The 24,816-nt window shown below is 35.3% G+C and overlaps 1 long non-coding RNA gene across 1 annotated transcript in view; it reads left to right on the plus strand.

Moving 5' to 3' along the window:
- LOC110582704 overlaps window positions 1–24,348 on the plus strand; it is a 104,568-nt gene extending 80,220 nt beyond the window's left edge. The window contains exon 3 of the long non-coding RNA XR_002480460.1: window positions 24,298–24,348. This is a non-coding gene — a long non-coding RNA (uncharacterized LOC110582704). The remainder of the gene's footprint in view (window positions 1–24,297) is intronic.
- The last annotated feature ends 468 nt before the right edge of the window (window positions 24,349–24,816 follow it).

Raw genomic sequence — 24,816 nt, forward strand, 5'->3', positions numbered from 1 at the left:
CCTTCCTTCCTTCCTTCCTTCCTTCCTTCCTTCCTTCCTTCCTTCCTTCCTTCCTTCCTTCCTTCCTTTCTCTCTCTCTCCTTCCCTCTTTGCCTCCCTCTCTCCCTTCCTTGAATAATGGAGTGCTCGTTGCAGAATGGAGGCCTAGGCATTTCTTCACCAGCTTCCCTTGAGTGATTTGTGTGGAAAGAGTCCAGTGCTAGATACCATAAAGCTGTGAAAACAAGATTTTGACTCTGCCCTCAGGGAACTTAACAGTTTTATAGGGGAGATGACCTATACTTAAAATAATATTTAAAATTTAGAAAATGGCAAACCTGAAAACGTACCTCAGATAGAGGGCCATAGGGGCTTAGAGTTAGGAAAGATTACTTGTCAGTGAAGATGTGAGAAGGATTTATGGGGAATTCAGGAGGGTGTCCCAAGAGGAGTGAATAATTGTGTTTGGCTAGAACCTAGAGTATTATGTAACATTATTTCATGTGGTTGAAGTTCAGGGTTGAAAAAATGGTCTCTTCTCTGTGGTAGATTAAAATATTTGGGATTGACTGGAGCATTGAGCCTGGTTTAACTTTTCTATAGGCTTTAGGCAATAGCAGACTACTCTTCTCTTTTTGTCTTAGCCTGGATTCATTTCATGGTGTTGCGGCAGACTCAGGCACAACTCAGATACGTTTAGTTCTAAAAGATAGAGATTTGCTTTAAAATTAAAAAAAACCCTTGGATGACACATACTGTAAGAAATTCAATTTAGTTTTAACATATTTGTATTAATGTTGTTGGATAGAAGATTGGTTAGAGGCAAATCTATTAATATTTAATAACACCTGCTTTTTATGATACTGCATGCTCATAAATAATCACAGTGAAGAATTAGAGGGCACCTTACATTACATAATATGAAATATCTTAAAGTTAATTTTGAATTCTGCTTTAGGTTTTTACCATTTAGGTTGTGCTTACATAATAATTCAATGCTCAGGAGACCTTTAAATCATTTGGATATATATATTAAATATAAACATTCTCTAGCAATTTATAAAATTAGGGGAAAGAAGTCTAATCAACCCTAAGGCTCCTATCTTAGTGATTTAGTTACTTAATGTCCCTAGCAACCTTGATCAAAGTCTACGTTTTAAATCATTACAAAACGTACAGACTTTTCCCCTCTTAATGGGGGAAATTATAGTGAATATCTTCTCAATATCTCTCCTATTCTTCTTCCTCTTCTTTCTCTAACAAGCGCCAGATCTAATTCAGACCGTCATTATTTCTTCTTTGGTCTATAACAAGAACCTCCTAAATGGTCTCACTGCCTTCTGTTTCTTTTCTCTGTCATCCAACCTACCTCCTGAGGACTAATCTTGCTAAAACAAAGCATGGATCATGCCATCTTCTTGCACAAAATCCCTCAATAATTTTGTACTACAATCTGATCTAAGCTCAGATAGCTTGCCTTGATTTGCTAGGCAAATCAATCACAATCCAGTTCCTTCATATATTTTATAGGCTTTAGTCAAACTTGATAACTTCTCTGTAAGCATTCCCACCTCTACATTTAAGGATGTGCTATTTGGAAAGTCCTCCCTGTTATTTCTAGTTGCAGAAAGCCTCATCACCCTACAAAGTCTGACCTTAGCAAGTGCTTTTACTCTAACTCTACTATGGCCCATCCCAGTCCAGCCAAGTGGAAGTGAGTTCTCCTTCCTTTGAATTCCCAAATTCTTTCTTTGAGCTAGCGTTATAGCAGTTATCACTGTCTGCCTTGCATTATAGTGATTTGTCCTATGCCACAAAATCCTTGAAGACCAAGATCACATCTCTCATCCCTATATCTCCCATAGTACCTATCCCAGTGGCCTGCACATTGTTGTTGCCTAATAAATTCTGTTGCTTGGAAGGTGTATTTAATGCAATATTGACGTGCCCAAAGGTAGCAATTGCTATACATCTTACTGGGAGAAACTGGGGACTTCTAATAACTTTTGATTACTCATCCTGAAACTCTTTACTCATTTTAGACCATACTTTAATGTAAAATATTTTAATTAGAGTTGATAAAACTGGACACAATATGAGAAGAGTGGCAGAAAAGGAAATGCTACAGATTGTACTTGTGAATTTGTTGAGCTCAGGATAACGAAGCAGCGTCTGTTCCAGAAATATCTACTAGTTAAGACCCAAGAAGTCAAACATACCTAACCATCCTGCATATCACATTTTTTCAGCAGGAGGTGTCAAGAAGAAAAGGAGCAATCTACCATCTGCTAAGCCATCTGTTTCATAAGACCTATTCCTAGTACCATCAGGGTTCTCATTTCTTTAAAAAAAAAAAAGATTAACATCGTCAAAGACCCCCAAATTAGAGCATATGATAACATTATCTAATAGCCATCTCAGTTAGCAGCTTTTATTTTTCTCAAAGTTGTTTTCCTATTGAATTATGTTCTTTACCATGTGTAGTATAGAAAGAACACAATCTTTGAATCAGAAGTCTGGAGTCTGAATCCTAACTCGGTTTCCTACTAACTTGTCTAGGGTAGTTACCTACGTCTGACCTTAAACTTCTTCCCATGTAAAATGGAAATAATATTGAGTGGGGGGATGGGGTAATTGGGTGATGGGCATTAAGGAGGGCACTTAATATAATGAGTACTGGGTGTTAATCCAACTCATGAATCACTAAACTCTACTTCTGAAACTAATAAGACACTATATGTTAATTAATTAATTGAATTTAAATTTAAAAAAATTGAAATAATATTTACCTCACAGGATGGGACCTAAAATGTAAGCCCTTTGAGAAAGCAAGAATCTTCATCTGTTTTGTTCACTGATGCATCCCAAGCACCCAGAACATTATTTGGCACATAGATGTTGAATAAATACTTGTTAATGTAGTAATATTGAAATAAAATTGATACCTATTAATATGCTTTGAAGACTGTTATCCAAATAATAGAATCTTAGGATTAGAAGCGTAAGTGTCACCTAATTCAGTTGCCTTCGTTTATAGATGAATAAAGTAAGAACCAGAAAGACTGACGTGTATAAGATGTTGCAACCACACAGTTGTGAAGCTAGCACAACAATCCAGGCTTCCTAAATTCTAGTTTAGTTCTCTTCCACTGAACCATGCCTTCTTCTTTTTTTTTTTTAATCATATGATCAATCCATTACCTTAGTACACTGTTTTACAGACTTCAGTCTGTGTGCAGCACTTTTTCTATTTTTGCAGTGTTTACGTACATTATTATTTCCTTACTATTCTTTAGGTTGAGTTCAATCACTAAACTTAAATACTTTATCTGTGTCTTGTCTCAAGCAATAATGTCCATGAAATAATTCGTTGCACAAGTAATGTTTTCTCAATATATATTAAGATAAAAAATGTATACTTAAGTACCATCTAAAACTGTTTTGCCTATCTCCAGTAGTACATATTTCATATTCTTGGGGAAGTTCTGCCTAGAAATATCTGTGATACCTTATGACTCTATATGAATATTTTTCATAGAATAAAATAGCAAAGGAATTTTTAGTACAGTCAACTCATGACTTTTTTTTATTATGTTATGTTAATCACCATACATTACATCATTAGTTTTTGATGTAATGTTCCATGATTCATTGTTTGCATATAACACCCAGTGCTCCATGCAGAACATGCCCTCTTTAATACCCATCACCAGGCTAACCCATCCTCCCACCCTCATGACTTTTTATATTAGAGGAGCATAGATAACTAAAAATATGAAATAATTAGAAAGTTAGCTTACATTTTTTCCCTCTTGTTCTGTCTCAGTGCAAATAGAGGGTAAGATCATTATGCCATTGTAGTGGGTAGAAATTTCATAGCTACAAAGTTGGATATACAAAAATGGAAATTTATTTCTTTATACTTAATTCTTGGACCTCCATACCTGCTGTTGGTAGAGAATTTAACTACTCATTGAGAGGTCAAGATAGACACTTGGGAATTTTGTCTCACTTTTTTTTTTTTTTTTTTTTTTAACAAATACACCATCAGTTAAGGGTCTTGTCCTTTCCCTTCCTCTTTCCTTCTTCCAGGAGGGACTCTGACTTCAGCTTAGGGTACAGGAGGTGTCATACCCGAGTTCAGGTTCTCTTTTTTTTCCTCTCTCTCTTTGCAGCTTCCTTTCTTTTTAGCCCAGAGGTTTTTTTTTTTAATATTTTTTCACGTGTGTAGGAAAACTGGACTTCTATATTATCATTCATTATTCCACATTATATGGTTTATGGTGTGCATGCTATGTGCTGAAACCACCAAGCTTTTAGTCTTTTTGGGCTCAAAAACCACTTTTCTTTCTCCTAAGAGACCACCTCTTAAAACAAAACCTTGACTTTCAAGGCTTTTAGCTCTTGTGCGCTTTTTGGAGGTAACAACCTGAACCGTGGAAATTCCTAATTGTAAATCATTCTTGTGATAATGTGTGTCTCTGAATGAATGGGGACAGGGTCACATACGGGGAAGTGGAGGAGAGGAGAGGCACATCAATTGACACGAAAAACTCTTGTTTCAATACATTATGCATACAAATCCTTCATCTGATATGCACCTTAAACTACTACTTCATTATTTTTTGTTTTTCAGGTAAAAATAATAGTAATCCCTAACATTTTTTTTCAGTTCTCATTTTTAAAATCCCTTACTAAATTTGCTGGTGCTCTGTAGGATCCTTATATTATATGGATACCACAGTTATAAAATAGGATTAACATCTATAATTGTATAGCCTTTTTAGTTTTGAGCAGAAAAACCTTTCCTATAAATACCTCTAATTTTTCCCCATAATTCTATTAGGGGATAGTATTAGTCACAAAGACAAAGAAGTTGAGACCAAAGAAGTCTAATGATAAAGTAATAAGACAATTTTTCTTAAAAATCATAATTATGAAACACATATACATATTTATGGAGGACATGGAAAAATATCTTACAGTTTTGTGGTTTGAAACCAATATATGATTGATTAATATTACAAAATCTGGTTTTCATTAAGCCTTTAAGTTCAACTTACACTTTACTATTATAATTTCAAGTCAAACATTTTTAAAAAATAAAAGTAACATTTCTTTTCATTGTTTTTGGATTAAAATTCAGTTCAGTTGGGACAGATTAAATTCCTCAACAATTTGTTCTATTAATAAACTTTTAAATTGCCTTAAACATTAAAATTTCATTAATAAGTTTAACATATTCAATGCTTTAGCCTTTCAAATATCCAAAAGGACAGATTTATATATAGCCCAAGTGAACAAAACTTCCTGAGAACTTTAGCAAATTCTTTTAAACTTAATTAAACTTAGAAACATTATCTTAAGCATTCCAATATTTTTTACAAACTTGCAAAATTCTCCTATACCTGAGACCTTAAATCACAGCCTAATATGTCAGATTTTCTTAGATAATATAAACATTTTATTTTATTTTTTAATTTTTTTTAAAGATTTTATTTATTTGACAGAGATAGAGATAGCGAGAGCAGGAACACAAGCAGGGGGAGTGGGAGAGGGAGAAGCAGGCCTCCTGCCAAGCAGGGAGTCCGATGTGGGACTCGATCCCAGGACCCTGGGATCATGACCTGAGCCGAAGGCAGACGCTTAACGACTGAGCCACCCAGGCGCCCAATATAAACATTTTAAATAACAAGCATTATCTTAGAGCAAATGCAAAAAATATGAATACTAAGATTTGTCATACTCTGACTTCTATAGTTAATTCTGCAGGTTCCTAGAGGTTGTAAGTCACTTAGCCAAGTTAAAAGGAACACATATTACTAGAATAAAAAACTTGATATTTCAATATGTTTGCTTGGAAGTCAGGCATTCTAGGTTGGACCTAAGGACTGTAAACTTGCAGTGTGGCTTTACCCAAATTTTAAATGGGCACTCTGGAATCATTCTCATCATCACGGTACATGAGGACCTGGAAGTCTATGCTGTCATCTAGGGTTTAGTTTTGCAACTCCTTCCCTGGTGCCTTAGTAGTCTTTTTCATGTTTTATCTTCTTCATTACATGATTGGGTTCAACTTATATTTTTACACTCTTTTTAGAGTTTGCATTATTTTTTATTTTTTTAAACGTTTTAAACATTTTAAGCCCAAGGCAGACACTTAACCATCTGAGCCACCCAGGCGCCTGAGTTTGCATTATTTTTTAATTCAAGGTCTTTCCTTCCAAGGTTTTGTTTTGTTTTGTTTTTTAGCTTTATAATAGTTTTAATTTATTTTGGTTGTTCCTCGGCCACAACTCTATAGTCATTTTAATAACAATTATTTTCAATGTGGCATTTACTATTTTTTTAATGCTTCATCAGATCTTCTAAGTCTATTAATAAGTTTTTCAAACATTCAAACACAATTCCAGTCTGTCAGTTCTTTTTCTCTTCAGCACTGCTGAACTCCCTCCTGAAGGTCTGCAGCAACCTGAAAGACTATTCTTTGGCCTGGTGCAAGCTGTCATCCTAAAATTTTCCTTTGTTGCTTTCTTGTTTCAGGTTTCTTGTTTTCTGTGTTCCCATTTCTTCGTCTTTCTTTATGTGAATCCTCATTTTACTGAAACATGTGGTCTAATACCTTCCTTTTGCCTCCATACTTGGATTCTGGGGGAGGAATTGTCTTGTTTCTTGTTATCCACCCCTGCCAGCACTGAGATGTCAACCTGTAGCTATTTTGTGAGATACTGTTCCTCTGTTGGCTTTCCCTTCCAGAAATTTGCTGACAATCCTTGTGTACTTGGTCTCCTCTAATGTCATTTTAAGGGAATTTATATTACATTTAACTGGAAGTTTCTACATTTCATTTTAAATTTCTTCTCTCTTAACAATTCTTCCATACCACCAACCCAAAAGAAGTGCCCAGCAGAGTAACTGCCACGTATTAATAACCCTCAATATTTGTTAAGTGAAAAACACATGGATGAGGTTGTTGATGTTCCTACATGCTACTGAAGAAAAGACTTCACTAGTTTGTCAAAAAATGTATCACATTATTTAGGTATAAATTCAAAAGGCAAGTTTTTTTTTTTTTTTCTTTTTAATTCTTATCAAGAGGCTATTGTTTGCAAGGCTATTTTTTTTTTTTAAAGGCATTGAGGGAACATTAAAGATCTGAGATCTGTATCAATAGGAATGAAATTTAAGTAGTGTTAAATAGATGGTTTCTGCTAAGTAACTAAAAACTGATATGGATTCATTAAAAAGCCATAAATAGTTCTTAATACATTTCTTAATTAGGAAAAAAAAGCGTGACAATGGCAAAGATTAGAGTGACTATACCTGAAGTTCCTGTGTTCTTTATTACCTTGAGCGACCATATAATTTATTTTCCAAACTGGGACTATTCTGAAGTGAAAAGGAGGGAAGCCCTATCAATTATGCAGCAATTGGTATAAAACAGAATTGTCCTAAGCGAACGGGGACTCAAGGTCTCTTTACTGATACTGTAGATTAGATTGAAAAGACCTAGACCTACAACTTGCAGAAGAGAAAGTTAGGGTAAGGTTCTGGGGGATATCCAGGATACTGATGGATCTATAATATAAGTAAGATACAGGACCACTATTTTAATAAATAAAATAGACTATATATGCATCTGTCTGAAGGGAAATATATTCAATGAGTAATTAGAGTAACAGTTTTTTGAAGTTTGAGATTCATCATCAACCAGAACAGGGTTTAAATTTATTAGAAATAAAAGATTTTCCTTACTTAAAGTGGTTAATCAGTTGTATCATAATGAGAAGTAATACTATATTCTAGCTAGGAAGCCTTCTTTCTGTACAGTGCCTCTACTAAGAAGTAAAACAAAACAAAAAAAACAAAAAACTGAATCATCCCAACCACCAAAACAAAAACAAAAACCTCAATGCAGAATGTAATGTGCCTCTTCCTTGTATTATCAAAATAGTTCATTGTGCTATTCATAGGTACTACCTTCATTTATAACCATATAGCATCCTTTCTGATAAAATTTTCTCCCTAAACTTTGAAATTTAATTATGAGAATATGACTAAATAGACAATTTCCTGTCAATAGAAATAACTTAAAAATATTAGGCAAACTTAGAACCATTTTCATCATGATTAGACATTAGCAAAATTATTGATTTTTCTATAGTTCTATTTTGGCCATTTGAGTGATGCTGAGTTGTGCTGCCTCTTTTGTTTCATCTTGTTCCTGAAATTGTTTTTTATTAGTTTTAATTTGGAGAGAACATTCTGCCATATGCCCCCCCCCCCACGCATATAAATACATTTATACGGTGACAGGAAATGTCAAAAAATTAGTAAAAAACATACTTTAGGAAAACTTGCATTTATTACTTAATATCTTAAAAAAATCCCCCAAATTTGTAGATAGTTTCAAATATTTTTCAATTTTGCTTTTTGGTGACTTTACTCAAAGTAGTGATTATACTAGTAATGATACTTACTAATAGGTCTCTTGAAAATTTCCTTTGTGCTTTTTGTACATTTTTCACAATGATGTTTTCACTTAAAATAATTGGATTTAATTAAAAAATGTCAATAAATTATTTTTAGTCCATGAAGTCTCATGGAGTATCTGGATAGTTATTATATAAAATTAATTACATGATGAAAATATTGAATTATAATTTATTCACAAACTGCTAAAGAGTGAGAGCTATTACATTGGAATATTGACAGGGCTAAATAGACAAAGAAAAATATTAGAACTATTATTGCATCTTGTTGAAATTTTTGGTTGGTGGTGTTTTTTGATATAGAAAATACTATTAAAAATCAATTATCACTTAATTATAAAGACAATAACATTGTCCATTATATATCAAATCATGATTCTAATGAAGATTTGTGTCCTTTAAAAAGCTGCCAAGTACCAGGGGCACCTGGGTGGCTTAGTTAAGCATCCAACTCTTGATTTCAGCTTAGGTCATGATCTCAGGGTGAGATCGAGCCCTACATAGAACCATGCATCCGGCTATGTGCTGAGCATGGAGCCTGCTTAAGATTCTCTCTCTCCCTCCCCCACCACCCACCACCCAAGAAACACAATAAAAAGCTGCCAAATACCAAATTACTTTTAATTGCTGAAACATTTGTTTTCATTCCTGTTAACAAAAGATTTTGAATCCTTTTGTTTAAAAGATAGGCAAGAGTTTTCGTGGGAGTTTAACTATGCCATACTGGTAAAATCTATACACATTTTTTTGTACCAAGACATGCTAAACCCTCTTCTAATGGTGTGTAGTAGTATATTCAGAGAATAAATTTAACAAGTACACTGATCTACTGTGATATTATTTTTATGGTCATGTTTGTATTCCTTCATTATAATATAACTTGGGCACGCCTACCATTAGGGTTTAGAATATAGCGTGGCTGTTAGAATAATTTGATAATGCACAGGTAACAGAACAGAGATAAATGTAACATCTGTGAAATTTCACCTGCTCTACTTGAGACTTGGTACTAAAGCAAATCATATGTGCCATAGATTGTAATAGCAAAAACATGGAAACAAGGTAAATGTTCATTAATGGTTTACTATAAATTCTAGGGTGCTCATTTGGAAAAAGGCTCTCAATGTATATTGATAAATAATAAAGAACAAGAACTCATGTTTGTTTACATTTACTTAAATTTTAAATTTGCTTATATTATACATACATATAATATTTCATGTTTGCCTAGGAAATTTATGAAAAGAGATTTGTGGAGTGAAGGAGAGGTTAGGGAAAGGAGAGGAGGCTTAATTTTTAATGTTATATCTTTCCGTTTGGCTTACTTAAAGAAAAAAAAGTCATGAGCAGCGTTACCATTACAACTAATTGATTAAAATCAAGAGACTCTTGGGGCGCCTGGGTGGCTCAGATAGTTAAAGGTCTGCCATCAGCTTAGGTCATGATCTCCAGGTCCTGGGATGGAACCCTGTGTCAGGCTCCCTGCTCAGTGGGGAGTCTGCTTCTTCCTCTCCCTCTGCCTCTCCCCTTCACCCCCTCGCCCCACTTGTGCTCTCTCTCTCTCTCAAATGAATAAATAAAATCTTTTTAAAAAATCCAAGATATTCTTGCAAAGATATGAATAGACATGTTATAAAACAAATACAAATTACTAATAAACTTACAGAAAAACGTATACTAGCATCTTAACATTGCAGCCAGATTTTTAAAGTCTTGCCCAATGATGAATTTTGTTTCAAGAACATTTTTCTTTGATTGATAATGATGTCATACTAATTTTAAATTTTAGCCTAGTCATAGTCATAACCACAATCAATAATATTAAAACTTTTAACTCTCATCAACACCAATATAAAACACATTGGCTAGGTCATCTAGATTTCGCTACTAATTCTGGAGTTAAAAATCATAAGGCGAATATCGTAAGATTATAAAATCAAGAGAAGCCACGTTGTTGTCTGTGGAAACATGTCTTACCTCTACTTTGTTTGCCAAAATCCTGCAATACTGAATCTTACCTACATTTATTGTGCAGAGCCTCCTAACAAAACTTGTAGTAGTCCACATTTTTAAAGAAATAAGTTCTTTACACATGAAGCATTTATGTTTAGCTTCCTCTGAGTAATGCATGTGATAATAGTCTCATAGGCTTTTTTTTGCTTCCAAGCAATCTTTATCAAATCCACTACAGGCTTCAAATCCTGAGGTTTTATAGGTCAGGCAGAGCACATTTTAGTCTGTACAATTTATAGAAAGTCCTCACAGAAGGCAGTGAGAGAAAAAGTTCTCTATTCCCTTTTAGCATCTTTAGTACTCGATCCAGCTATTTGAACAGTTAGACTTGGGGTAGCAGAACATATGGAAAGGGAAACATTAACTTTCAACTGTGAGCTCTTTTACAAAACAGTTACTGGCAATGAAGAAAGTTTTAATTACTAAATAATCAATAATGCTGGATTCTTGATTAGAAATCAAATCCAATGCTGGATTCTTTTTTTTTTTTTAATGTAAGATTTTATTTATGGGGTGCCTGGGTGGCTCAGTTGGTTGGGCGACTGCCTTCGGCTCAGGTCATGATCCTGGAGTCCCAGGATCGAGTCCCACATCGGGCTCCCTGCTCAGCAGGGAGTCTGCTTCTCCCTCTGACCCTCCTCCCTCTCATGCTCTCTGTCTCTCATTCTCTCTCGCAAATAAATAAAATCTTAAAAAAAAAAAAGATTTTATTTATTTATTTTTGAGAGAGAGAGAGAGAGATCACAAGTGGGCAGAGCGGCGAGGAGAGGGAGAGGAAGCAGGCTCCCCACTGAGCAGGGAGCCTGATGTGGGACCTGGGATCATGACCTGAGCCGAAGGCAGATGCTTAATCAACTGAGCCATCCAGGCACCCCAATACCAATGCTGGATTCTTATTAGAAATATGACTAGCCATCACAAACTAGTGGTCCTAGGGCCAAATTTAGCCTATAGATGTATGCATTTCGCTGGACAGTGTTTTTATTTTTTATTTTTTTTTAAGATTTTATTTATTTATTTGAGAAAGAGAGAGTGAGAGAGAGAGGGCATGAGAAGGGGGAGGGTCAGAGGAAGAAGCAGATTCCCCAGTGAGCAGGGAGACTGACACGGGACTCAATCCTGGGACTCCAGGATCATGACCTGAGCCAAAGGCAGTCTCTCAACCAAATGAGCCACCCAGGTGCCCTGTAGAGTGTTTTTTAAACCTTAAACTTGAGTGCTTTTTTAGGCTAGTCCTATACACTGTAGCTCACCATAGGCAGCACCACTTCCTAAGTTTTTATACTTACTCTGCCCCATGTACATCTATATCCCTGTCTCCTGAAGGAGTTTGAGAATGCTGTATGCTTTAAACTTTCTTATTTTTTTGTTATTTAATAGTATTAAACTATAATTAAAAGGTAATTGGGGAGAGATATTGGGCAACAATCTTCCTAATTCTGATACGAATGAGATTTGCAGAATCTTTCCAGATCTGGCCTTTGCTTACTGAGATTTTTGAGCTTCCAAAGGGTTCATTAATCATGGAAATAAAAAACGACTATAGAATTAAGATTTTGAAAGGGAGAACACATATGTTAAATACTGGGTGTGTCTTATCACACAACTGCATCAACATCAAAAATAAAAATTCTTATAGGTTATAGGATATTCAGAAGTATTTCTGGCATTAACCAAAATGCCGGTGGTCTACTCATCCTTACCTACCAAAGTTAAGTTGTCAAGATTTATGATAAAAGGTTTTGAAGCTTTGAGGATGGGGGAATTTATCGTCCAAAATTCATTTTCTTATAAGCAATCATGATGAATCTGGGAGGAGAGTTGTCAAATCAGGGACCATGCATTTAGTTTTCCCACTTGCCACGTTTCAATTGAGAATTTTCAGTAATTGCACCATATAGTCTACAATGTTTTGAAGGTTAAAGAAAATTCAAAGGTTTTTCTTTTTAAATTTAAGATTCTACAGCTATTGATTTGTTAATGTTGACAGGATTGACTGATCTAATTCTTACAAGATGCGGTACAGCTTGGCTGACCCAATTTTTGGGATGGGAGGATTAATGAACTCTCTAAACTAAAACTTCTGAGGAAAGGAAGGATTTTGGAGGAATCATTGAGTATCCTAGTTATACAGTTGCTATTAAGGACTGAATTATTTGTTTCTGGTTTGGTTAACAAAGTGAGACAAAGCTAGAGACAGATTATTCTATTGATTGTTTAAACATTCAGTAACCTGGAGACACGGTGCTGGAAGCTAGGATAGATAGTGTCTAAGTGGGTGGGTTCTGTAGTTGGAGGACCAGGGATTGAATTCTTACTACTTCATTGACAACTGATGTGGGTCTTGTCCATCTCTCTCAAAGATCATCAGTTGATTCTAGGGAAGCAGGAAGAGAGGGGCTAAGCATGTGGGATCCAGCTTTAGACTGCTGCTTTAAATTCTGCTCCTGTAATTCTAAGTTGTGTAATCTCAGCCAAGGTATCTAACCTCTCAAAGTTTTAGTTTTGTCATCTATAAGTGGAGTTAATTATAGCAAAGTTCAGTTTATTTTGGTGAAAATTAAATGAGACAGTGCCAGGAACATGATAAATATGCAATAAGTGATTCTCTTCCTCTTCTTCTTTCTCCTTCCCTCCCTCTTTCTTCTTAGTAGTAGTAGTAAAAGTTAATGGCATAATTTCTCTGGTGAGAATAGAATTAGATATAGGGGAAAATCATGCTGGCAGCTTCCTAAAACATCAGGAAAAAAAACCCTTGAATTCAGGAAACATACTTGAAGAGGGGAAAATAGACAAGCAAAGAAGATGGAGCTATTGGATGATGGGAGAGCTACACATCCACGGGGGGGGGGGGGGGGTGGTGGTAATACTGATACAATGTTTGAAGAGAAGAGATGAGCAGTGAACTTTAGTAGATGAAAGTAGTAGAATTTGAGACTAATCTCATATTTTGGTTACTTTTCTCTGCAAGGTCTCTAGCCTGTTGAGAATGGAATCTCCAACTTGGTAAAAGAACTGCTTCCTTGTTATAAAGGGTTCCTTTGTTAAAAACTGGACTGAATACTAAGTATTATTAATCCGCGTTCCTGTGTCACCAACATAGAACAATAAAGGGGGCTCTTTTTTTCCATAAACTGATTTTCTGCTCACCTCCAACTATCTCATTCAGTTTCCATGATTTCCATGAGGGATCTGGCACCTGGAAGATGCCAGTAAATGTCTTTGAATGAGTCACTTCCAACATTAACATGTTCTTTTTTGTAAGAATTTAACTTCCAATTTCCCCTATATTTATAACTAGTCTAAAAACAAGATCAGGGTGCCTGGGTGGCTCAGTAATGTTACATTGTATAAATATACCACATTTTCTTTATCCATTTATCTATGGATGGATACTTAGGTTGCTTCCATATCTTGGCTATTGCAAATAATACTGTAGTAAACATAGGAGTGCATGTATCTTTTCAAATTAGTACTTTTATTTTCTTTGGTTAAATACCCAGTAGTGGAGGGCACCTGGGTGGCTCAGTCGTTAGGCGTCTGCCTTCGGCTCGGGTCATGATCCCGGGGTCCTGGGATTGAGTCCCGCGTCGGGCTCCCTGCTCAGCGGGAAGCCTGCTTCTCCTTCTCCCACTCCCCCTGCTTGTGTTCCTGCTCTCACTATCTCTCTCTGTCAAATAAATAAATAAAAATCTTTAAAAAAAAAATACCCAGTAGTGGAATTACTGGATTGTATGATATTTCTATTTTTAAATTATTTTTATATTTCATTTATTTATTTGCATTGACTTGATATTATTATTTTTTAAATTCCAGGATAATTAACATGCAGTGTTATATTAGTTGCAGGTGTATGATATAGTGATTTGATGCTATACATTACTCAGGGCTCATATGATAAGTGTACTCTTAATCCCCTTCACCTCTTCACACATGCCCCCCCCACCTACCTCCCCTCTGGTAACCATCAGTTTGTTCTCTATATTTAAAAGTCTGTTTTTTTGTTTTTGGTTTATCTCTTTTTTTTTCTTTGTTCATTTGTTTTGTTTCTTAAATTCCCACATATGAATGAAATCATATGGTATTTGTCTTTCTCTGACTGACTTATTTTGCTTAGCATAATACTCTCTGACTCCATCCATGTCATTGCAAATGGCAAGATCTCATTCTTTTTTATGGCTGAGTAATATCCCATTGTATACATATACCATTTGTTCTTTGTCCATTCATCTGTCAATGGATACTTGGGCTGCTTCCATAATTTGGCTGTTATAAATAATGCTGCAATAAACAGAGGTGTGCATATCATTTTGAATTAGTGTTTTCATTTTCTTTGGTTAAATATCCAGTGGTGAAATTACTGGGCCATATAGTAATTCTTATTTTTAATTTGTAGTTCTTATTTTCTAATTTTTAATTTTTTGAGGAAGCTGTGTTTACTGTTTTTCACAGTGGCTGTACCCATTTGAATTCCCACCAACAGTGCATGAGGGTTCCAGATGTCCACATCCTCATCAACACTTGATTCTTGTGTTTTTTATTTTAGCCATTCTGACTGGTGTGAGGTGATATTTCATTGTGGTTTTGATTTGCATTTCCCTGATTAGTGATGTTGAGCATCCTTTCATGTATCTTCTGGCCATCTGTATGTCTTCTTTGGAAAAATGTCTAGTAAGGTCCTCTGCCCATTTTTTAACTGGGTTATTTGGTCTTTTTGGTGTTAAGTTGTATAAGTTCTCTATGTATTTTGGGGTATTAACCCCTTACTGGACATATCATTTGCAAATATCTTTTCCCATTGAGTAGGTTGCCTTTCTGTTTTGTTGATGGTTTCCTTCACTGTGCAAAAGCTTTTTATTTTGGTGTAGTCCCAATCATTTATTTTTGCTTTTGTTTCTCTTGCCTTAGGAGACCTATCTAGAAAAATGTTTCTATGGCTGATGTCAGAAATTATAGCCTATGTTTTCTTGTAGTAGCTTTATGGTTTCACATCTCACATTTAAGTCTTTAATCCATTTGAGTTTATTTTTTGTGTATGGTGTAAGAAAGTGGTCCAGTTTCTTTCTTTTTTTTTTTTTTTGCATGTAGCTCTCCTGTTTTCCGCACCGTTTATTGAAGAGACTTTCTTTTCCCCATTGTATATTCTTGCCATTGTGGTAGATTAATTGACATATAAGTGTGGCTGGGTTCTCTATTTTGTTCTCTTGATCTATGTGTCTGTTTTTGTGGCAGTACCATACTCATTTGATTACTATAGCTTTATAGTATATCTTAAAATCTGGGATTCTGATACCTCCAGCTTTGTTATTTTTTTCTCAGGATTACTTTGGCTACTTAGGGTCTTTTTGTTCCATACAAATTTTAGTATTTATTTGTTCTAGTTCTGTGAAAAATGCCATTGTTATTTTGATAGGAATTGCATTGAATCTGTAAATTGCTTTGAGCAGTATGGACATTTTAACAATATTAATTCTTCTAGTCCATGAACATGAAATATCTGAATCATAACTTCTTAATCCCATCAATATTTTATAGTTTTTAAGTATACACTTTTGCTTTTCATTAGAAGTTTTTACCATTTTAAAATTTTTAACCATTGTTAGATGTACCTACCCTTTGTTTTGCCCTTTCTCCTATCTGTCCATTTCTGGAGGCAAGTGTGGAAGTGCCAGCACATAGCACACTGTTCAGTAAAGTCAGTGATTAATGTACAGCATGGTGACTCTAATTATATATGTACTGTATCATTGAAGATTGCTAAGAGAGTATATCTTAAAAGTTCTTATTAGAAGAAAAATATTTGTAACTGTGTGGTGATGGATATTAACTTATTGTGGTAATCATTTGCAATACATACATATATCAAATCATTATGTTGTACACCTAAAACAAATACAATATATGTCAATTATATCTCAATAAAAAAAGAAAATGAAAAGAGAAGAAAAACTTTGAGTTTAACTCTAATTTGGGATAATTCCGGGCACCTGGGTGGCTGTCAGTTAACCCTCTGCCTTCAGCTCAGATCATGATCTTAGGGTCCTGGGATCAAGTCCCACATTGGGCTCCCTGGTCAGTGGGGAGTCTGCTTCTCTTTCTGCTCCTCCTCCTGCTCGTGCTCTCTTTCTCTCTCTCAAATAAGTAAGTAAAGTCTTAAAAAAATAGCATAATTCCAATAGTATGAAGATTTAGTAAGGATCAAATAGCTTTTGTTTTTAAATGATTATTTCATCACTTATAGATTATGAAGGGGAAAAAGAGCAAAAAAGAGAAATGTTTATGATTTCCTGCTTAATGGGAGTGGCAGAGGAGAGAAAGCCCTCTCATGTCAGGGTTCTAGGAAATAATGCCTCCACATACTGAATGTTTACTTTTTGCTATGTACTATTCTAAGTTATTTACAATATTATCTCATATAATCCTAATAATACTTGAGGTAATAATTATTTTCTCACTTTTAAATGAGGAAACTAGGGCCCGAAAGGTAAGTTGCCAAAGGATACACAGCTAATAAGTGAAGGAACTATAATTTGAATCCAATCTCTCTGACTCTAAAAACTGTTTTAATTGCATTGCCTTTTTCCAAGGACATGAAATGTCCATGATCCCCACACTTGCATCCTTTATCCCCTTGCTGTTCAGAGTATTAGCCACACCAGCATTACTCTTGACCTGGGTCTTTATTACAAATGCAGAATCTCAGGCCCTATCCTTAACCTACTAAATCAGAATCTTCTTTTTAACAACATCTCCATGAGCTTTGTACATTAAAGCTTGAGCATCTAAGGCCATCCACACCTTATTTTAATTTTTAATCTTGCCATTACAGGCTCAGCTTCTAACAGGTTCAGTTTTACTTCTGTTTCACCCATTTCACATTCATGCCTCTGTAACTTCGTGCCTTCCTGCAGCATGGAATGTTCCCTTTCCTTTATTTTCCCCATCTAACAAAAGCCAACACATTCCCCAAGAATTGATTTGTTCAAATACAACTTTTTTTCTTTTGTATTCTGATCATTTGGAATTCATAATTCTTTCTTCTGGATTCCACTGTAGTCTGTGATTGCCTCACCTTGGAGAAGGACTGTCACATTTGTCTTCACATCCTTACATTCCAGGCAAAGTGCTTTCTTTGCTCTTGCAGGTATGAAGGATTCATCTTTCCATGCTTTCTAGAAACTTTCAGTTTTTAATTTCTTCTTTGATTATAAGGTTATTTAGAAGCATGAATCTTAATTTCCAAGTAGTTAACTTTTTTTCTGGTCACCTTTTAATTATTTCCATTTTTATTAAGTGACAAATATAACTCTGCTTTAAGTAACTTGTACATGATACATTTTCTCAGTGGATGTAAAGAAGAGGTATTTGGGAGATAAAAAGTTTTGTATACATTTATGAAATTTAGTTTTCTTTTATATTCTTTTTTTTTAAATTTTATTTATATAGTCAGAGAGAGAGAGCGCACAAGCAGGGGGAGTGGCAGGCAGAGGGAGAGGGAGAAGCAGGCTCCCCGCTGAGCAGGGAGCCCGAAGTGGGACTCGATCCCAGGACTCTGAGATCATGACCTGAGCCCAGGGCAGATGCTTAACCGACTGAGCCACCCAGGCATCCCTATATTCAATTCTTTTATGTTGTTATATTTATTATAAAATCTGTCCAATTCTGAAAGAGGTGTGTTAATATTGTATATAAATTATAATTATATATTAATTATCTAACAAACGATATATAGACTTCCAAGCATTCAAATAAGTCCTGTGAATATATCAATTACTTTTTTAAAAACTTCTTTTCTTAAAAATTTCTACCCTACTTTTAGACTGACATGCATTATGATATCTCTGTTTGAATTGTACTATAATTTTACTAGATATTTCCTTTAATGGCATTTATATAATAAATACAGCATATTTCATTTGCATGGATGAGACAATCTGATCTTCTTTACCCCCCACCCTCAAGCCCCCAACTATCTTTAGGATAGACATAACATTATTGTCAGGGGCTCTTTCTTTTATTATGAAAATAGTGGCAGTTCTCAATTTTCAGATGGTAGAGTTGTCTTGATGGTCATATCATAAATTATAAGCTATAAAAGAGTATCAGCTTTGGCTACAAAATTAGCATTAAAAGAATGCATGACTTTATTTGTGTGTCTCTGTCTTCAACTGCCACCTTCACTGTTCTTCACCTCCGTGTTGTGAGTTGCTCATTTGGTATAACATCTGTTTGTGCACAGGACAAGAAGGATGAGGCAAGGAGGTTGGGTTGGCTCAGGCCATTTGATGGGATCTTTGGGGTCTAAGGTCTTTGTTCTTGGGTACTCTGGGAAGGGCAGTAGATGAGAAGACAAGTTGAATAAAGAAGAAGGTGTCTAGCATACAACTATGAGATGTGACCTTACATAATAATTGAAGAGAAATGTTAGCTCCTATTGCCTAATTGGGTTTGGTTCATTTTAAAATTCTGTTTACTTTAATTAGGTTCACTGCAGAATGGGAAGCTTGCTGAGCTTGAAAATTTCCTGTCTCTCAAAATAATAAAAGAAGGTTGGCTCCCTTGGTGTTTTTTTTTTTTTTTTTGCCACTCTTTTACTCCACTCTTTATCCCCCAATTACTTTAGACATCAGAGGGCTCTTTCCTGAGATGATCTAGGTTAAATGAAACCTGTCATCAGGCATTCGCTTGTTTCCTAGGAGTTAGCTCAATTAGGTATACACACTGTTTAATCATTTCCTGAAAAGGAGCCGGGATGGGGGTGAGGGTGTCCACTGGAGACCATTACATTCTACACTCAACAGAAGAACAGCTGGCTTTTTAAGCCTGTAACTCAGTAATCTTCCTTTTTATTTTTTTTCTTAGTAATTACTCTCATGGCTTCTAATTCTGTTTCTTTACCTCTCCTCAATAAGGATCCTGGCAAGAAATAAATATAACATGCAAATTGGATAATTTGAGTAGAGTTTAATAAGGTGAAAATTTATAATTGTGTAGGGATAGGATTAGGGAAAATATAAGGGACAGTATGGAAATCTGGGGTACCAGCAGTGGCCTATTGCTAGCAAGAGCTATGACCTTTAGTTGAGAGTCACAGTCTACTCATGGAAACCTTGCAGAATAAAATCCAAACAAATGCTTTGGAAAATCTAAAAGGCCCTGAGCATCTATAAGGCACAGGCTAGGCCTTCCATGTAACTCTATTTTATACTGTTGTACTGGCTCTCTTTAAATTTCTGATGAACACCAAGCTCTTTTCCATAGCAGGGCCTTTGCTCCAACTTTTCATCTGCTGTTCCTTTTTGTCCTTCAGTAATCAGCTTAAATGTCACTTCTCAGAGAATTTCCCCTGTCCCCCAAATGTAAAGAGTTCTCTGTCACTACCCTGTGTCTTTTCCTTGGCTTCATAGTATTCATCTGAATTTAGAATTATATAATGATTTGTGTGTTTACTTTTAAAATATCTACCTCTCCCACTGGATTATAAAGACACTACTTAATACTTAGTGCCCACCACATAGTAAATGCTCAATATGTACTTGTTGAATGAATGTATCCATATTCATTCATGTGTATTAATATACACTATAATCATTGATCTCCTCTATCATTTATTCTATATATGTATATACATATCATTTATTTATCTGTCATTTATTTATATGATTCTCTGTGCACGGGTATTAAGTAGCTGAAATTCTAAAGCCTCATTTTTTGGCTCCCCACAGGTACAAAGTATTGTTATACTTTATGCAGGCAGTTGCAGATGAATTTCTGTCAAGATCAAACAAAGACAGCAACAGTTAGATTGAAGACAGGAATGACCTTCTTTATGTTCTATTTAGAAAAAAAAATCATTTCTATAATTGGCTATGGTGTCTCTAAATATTATGCAAACTACCTTGAGTCCTTACAAGTTGGGTTATAATGAGAAATGAGTAGCGCTGGCTCTGAAGACAAGCAATCCTCTGGGTATGATTTTTTTCCAATATGCTTATGGAGCATGGCAAGGGTTAGCATTCATGAAATAAAAAAGGTTGGGGTAGAACCTGTTCTTTCATTAGATCTCTTTATTTTTTACCCCCTTTTCTACTTTTTTTTTTGTTTTTTTCTTGGGTAGATGGTGAGAGAAGGAAAAGTATAGGAAAAGTGAAAAATCGTACATAACCTGGCTGTAAAAGCCTCCCAATAAAGAAGGCACTGTGCACCATGTATCCAGGCTGAGCTCTTATGACCCAACCTCAGCCTCTGCCCCTAGAGATATACTCTCTCCCTCTTTATCCTGGGTTTCGTTGTTCCTGGCATTAAATTAGGTTATGAGGGTAGCTCGAGCCTGGTTACCTTCTGTGGTTTCCCATTTGCTCACAGGAATTCAGTATTTTCCCTTAACAATGGGAAACAAGTGGGCTGTTCCCTCTTGCCTCCTTCTCTCTTTGCTGCCATCATTGGAAGCTCCAGTCACTTCATATTTTTATGTGGGAGGCAAGTATCCATCTTCCTGTTCTCAAATATTCCCAAATACTAGGGGTCACATATCAACCTTCTCAGAGTTCCATCCTTGGTGGTCATACCAAGATGGTCCTCTGGGTTTTATGGTTCAGCCAAACCCCTCCCCCAGAAGTAAGATATTTGTCTCCCCTTTCTTAAGGTTCTTTCAGTCTTTTTTTTTTTTTTTTAATTTTTGACAGAGGGAGAGACAGTGAGAGAGGGAATACAAGCAGGGGGAGTGGGAGAGGGAGAAGCAGACTTCCCATGGAGCAGGGAGCCCGAAGCGGGGCTCGATCCCAGGACCCTGGGATCATGACCTGAGCTGAAGGCAGACGCGTAACGACTGAGCCACCCAGGTGCCCCAAGGTTCTTTCAGTCTTTAAGAGTGGTTCTTTAGTGGCTCTTTTACTGGGAGAAGAGAAGAAAGCCAGTGAGCTTTCTACTTTTATGAATCCCCTTACCAAATGTTCTCCCTCCCTCTGTCTGTCTCCCTCTGTCTTCTGCCCCCTACAGTTTTGTCTTAAAATAGTAGCCAGAGTAATCCTTTGAAGAACTCAAGTTAGATTAGGTCACTCCTTTGCTAAGAATTCTCCAATGGTTTCTCAACTCATTCAGAATCAAATTAAAAATTCTTATCCCTCACAATTTTTCTGATCTCATTTTCTGCTATTCCTTTTCTTTAGCTCATTCTGCTCTTTGCTTTTCCTTGAACACACCAGGCTCGCTCCTTTCTATAGGAATGTTCTTCCTCCAAGCATCCTTTTGGCTAGCTTCTTCTTCTACTACTTGGATGAAATCCTCTCATAGAGACCTTCACTGACCACCTTATTTGAAACAGCCCTCCCCTTCTTCTGGCATCTGAACAGGGCTGACTATGGATATCGTGGGTTTTTTAGATCCAAAGCCATTATTTCTTTACTTGAATCTAAAATGAATATGTAATTTTTAAACCTTAATGATTTGTTTGACATATCTATCCATTTAGCTCATATGTTCCTGAAAAGACAGAATCATGATGCTTTTTATTAGTTCTATAGCAAATAGGACTAAATAAATGTTTTTTGTTTTTGTTTTTTAACTTTGGAGAAAAATCCGGATAGACTGAATAGTTTTTGAAGCTCTCTTAAAGCTTACTGCAGGACATGTAATTTACTGATTTATACAATTTGGTTGTTGCAAGTTATGATGAATTTTTAGTAGATTTCCTGTATTTTGGTTTCTACTCTAACCCTTCCTCAATAACACTGTCACATTGCAGTTTCTAAAGGACTGCTTTCATCACCTTCCTCCTTTGCTTAAAACCTTCAGAATCATGCATGTGCATGTGATTGTATGTGTGCATATGCATGCATGCATCATGTTAAACCAAACCTTGCTTGTTTCCCCCCTCTTCTTTCCTACTTCTCTCTCTTTCCCTCTCTCTCCCTCCCATGCCCCCTTCCTTCTTTTCTTTTATCACTATTATTTAATGAGCACCATTTATTAGGTCTGTTTTGGTATTTTATCTACAAAATTTCCCTATAACCCTTACAACACTTTACAAGAATCTATTTTATCCTCATTTTACAGCTGGACAAAATGGGGCTTATACTGGTAAAGAAGTCTGTCCAAGGTTACCCAGCTACTAAGTGATAGAATTGCAAGTAGGAGCTAAACCTGTCTATTGCTGCTGTACCAATATTTCCTCAAACAGAGGAAATATACAGACTACTTTTGTTTGTTTGGGCTTTTTTTTTCACTTTATCATTGAGGTGTGTGATATAGCTACAGTAAAGTATTCAAATATTAAGTGTTCAGTTCAGTGAATTTGTTAATATATGTTCATCCAGGTAACTACCACTCAAATCAAGCTATACATTTCCAGTTCCTGAAGTAGACTAGTTTTTAAAGACAAGAACATTTTTCATTAGATGGCCAGTCAGTGCTGATTTCACTTATCTTTATTAAATTAAAATAAATATACAGAAAGCTATATGTAATCCATTTATGTTTATAGTTCTTATACAAGAATAAAAACAAATTTTATAAATTTAATATAAACAAAACTGAAAATTTAGTAAAATTTCAGTTAGCGTAAATTTAATGAGACATATGTTTTGCTGAAACCAAATCTCTGCTTAACATTTGAATATAGTATTGATTTTAGAGATAGCTCTTTTGTATTGTTATGCCTGTGTCACTGTGTGATATCATTTTTTTTCCATTTGAATTGCTTCAGAACCTTTATTCATACATTACTCTATGAAACCTTTTAGACCTTGTTTGGTGTGAATACATCACTTATGTATTGAGTCAACTTCTACTTTGTTCTCAGGAACCCTCAATAATTAAAGTAATTTGCACCAATATAATCACATACATACACAGATGTGGGTGCTGAAATCTCTTCTCAATACTTGGTATTGAGGTGGTCATATGGATAAATCTACACCAACTATAAATTTTGCTTAGATAATCAAATAAATGAAAAACATAACATTTAAAAATTTGTGTGGAAAACTTGTAGACTACTGAGGCTATGCTTATAGAGTTTCAGTTAGGGAAACACTGTGCTGTGCCATGCTCATTCCAATGTCTGACCCTCAAGGTCCACCATATTGTGAGTCATTTGTACTTAGAAAATACCATTGGTAACAACACATGCCTTCTGATCTTGTTAGGCTGTGTCCTCTTAGGAATGTGTCATCGATATTTCTAGTATATGTCTTAACTTTCCGGGAAAACCTTCCTCTAAGCTATTGCCTACTGAATGATGACCATTCTTGAAGTCACAGTTAAAATTCCACCTTCTTAATGACATCATTCCTAATCTCTTCTGTCTGTACAAATCTTTGTCCTACACTATTGTATCCATGTTTTTGCACTGACCTTATTTAGTTTATAATGGTTTTTACAACTTAGTCTAATATAATTTATAGTCTTTTATTGTTCATTATTTACTCCATGTGTATTACTTTTAGTCTCTAACTAGATTTTTAAGAGTTTGAGGCCTGAAGTTATTTAAGTTCTGTGATAGTGTGGTATAGCAGAAAGAACAATGGCTTCTAATTATGGTTCCATAATTCTGTGACTGGAAGCCTCACTAAAATTGTTTTCATATTTAAAAATTAGCATTAGAAATTCAGAAGAGTTAATATGTTTAAGAAAGCCCCTGATGAACAATGAATCATGGAACACTACATCAAAAACTAATGGTGTAATGTATGGTGATTAACATAACATAATAAAAAAAAAGGAAAAAAAAAAGATAAAGGGGGAAAAAAAAGAAAGCCCCTGATGACTTAGGAAAAGGTTTTAATGGTGGATGTTTGTTTACTCTTTATTAAAGATGAATACAACTGTAGCTGCATGAAAATTTACTAAGAAGACAGAAAACCTGAAAGGCATTGAAACTACTGACCATTATTCATTTTTGATGATAAGGGAAATAAAAAAAAATAGAATGTGTGATAAATGACTTTAGAATCCTTGCAGCTAAATGGTGAAAAAAAGGGAGATATTACTAGTGAATACCTAACTTAATATATAGTATCAGGAGATAGAAATAGGCTTTCCAGACTAATTGGGCACCTGGGAAAAGTTGGAATATATTTTGCAAAACCTAGAAAGAAACCTGCAGAGTTTTCTGACAGTCAAATTTAAAAGGAGTTTAGAGATAGAGATAATGTTTATTAAAAAAATTTCAAATCCAAATAATATAGAATAACAGGTCTAACACTGACTGATCAGTAGTAGAAAAGATTCATTTTCACTGGAGAAAATAAGGAAGAGGGTAATTAGAAACACTTGTGACCTTAAATATCTCCATACCAATGCAGAACATAAATAATGAAGAAAGAGGGGGAGG

The sequence above is a fragment of the Neomonachus schauinslandi genome, chromosome 1, assembly GCF_002201575.2.
Source record: "Neomonachus schauinslandi chromosome 1, ASM220157v2, whole genome shotgun sequence".
Lineage (NCBI taxonomy): Eukaryota > Metazoa > Chordata > Mammalia > Carnivora > Phocidae > Neomonachus > Neomonachus schauinslandi.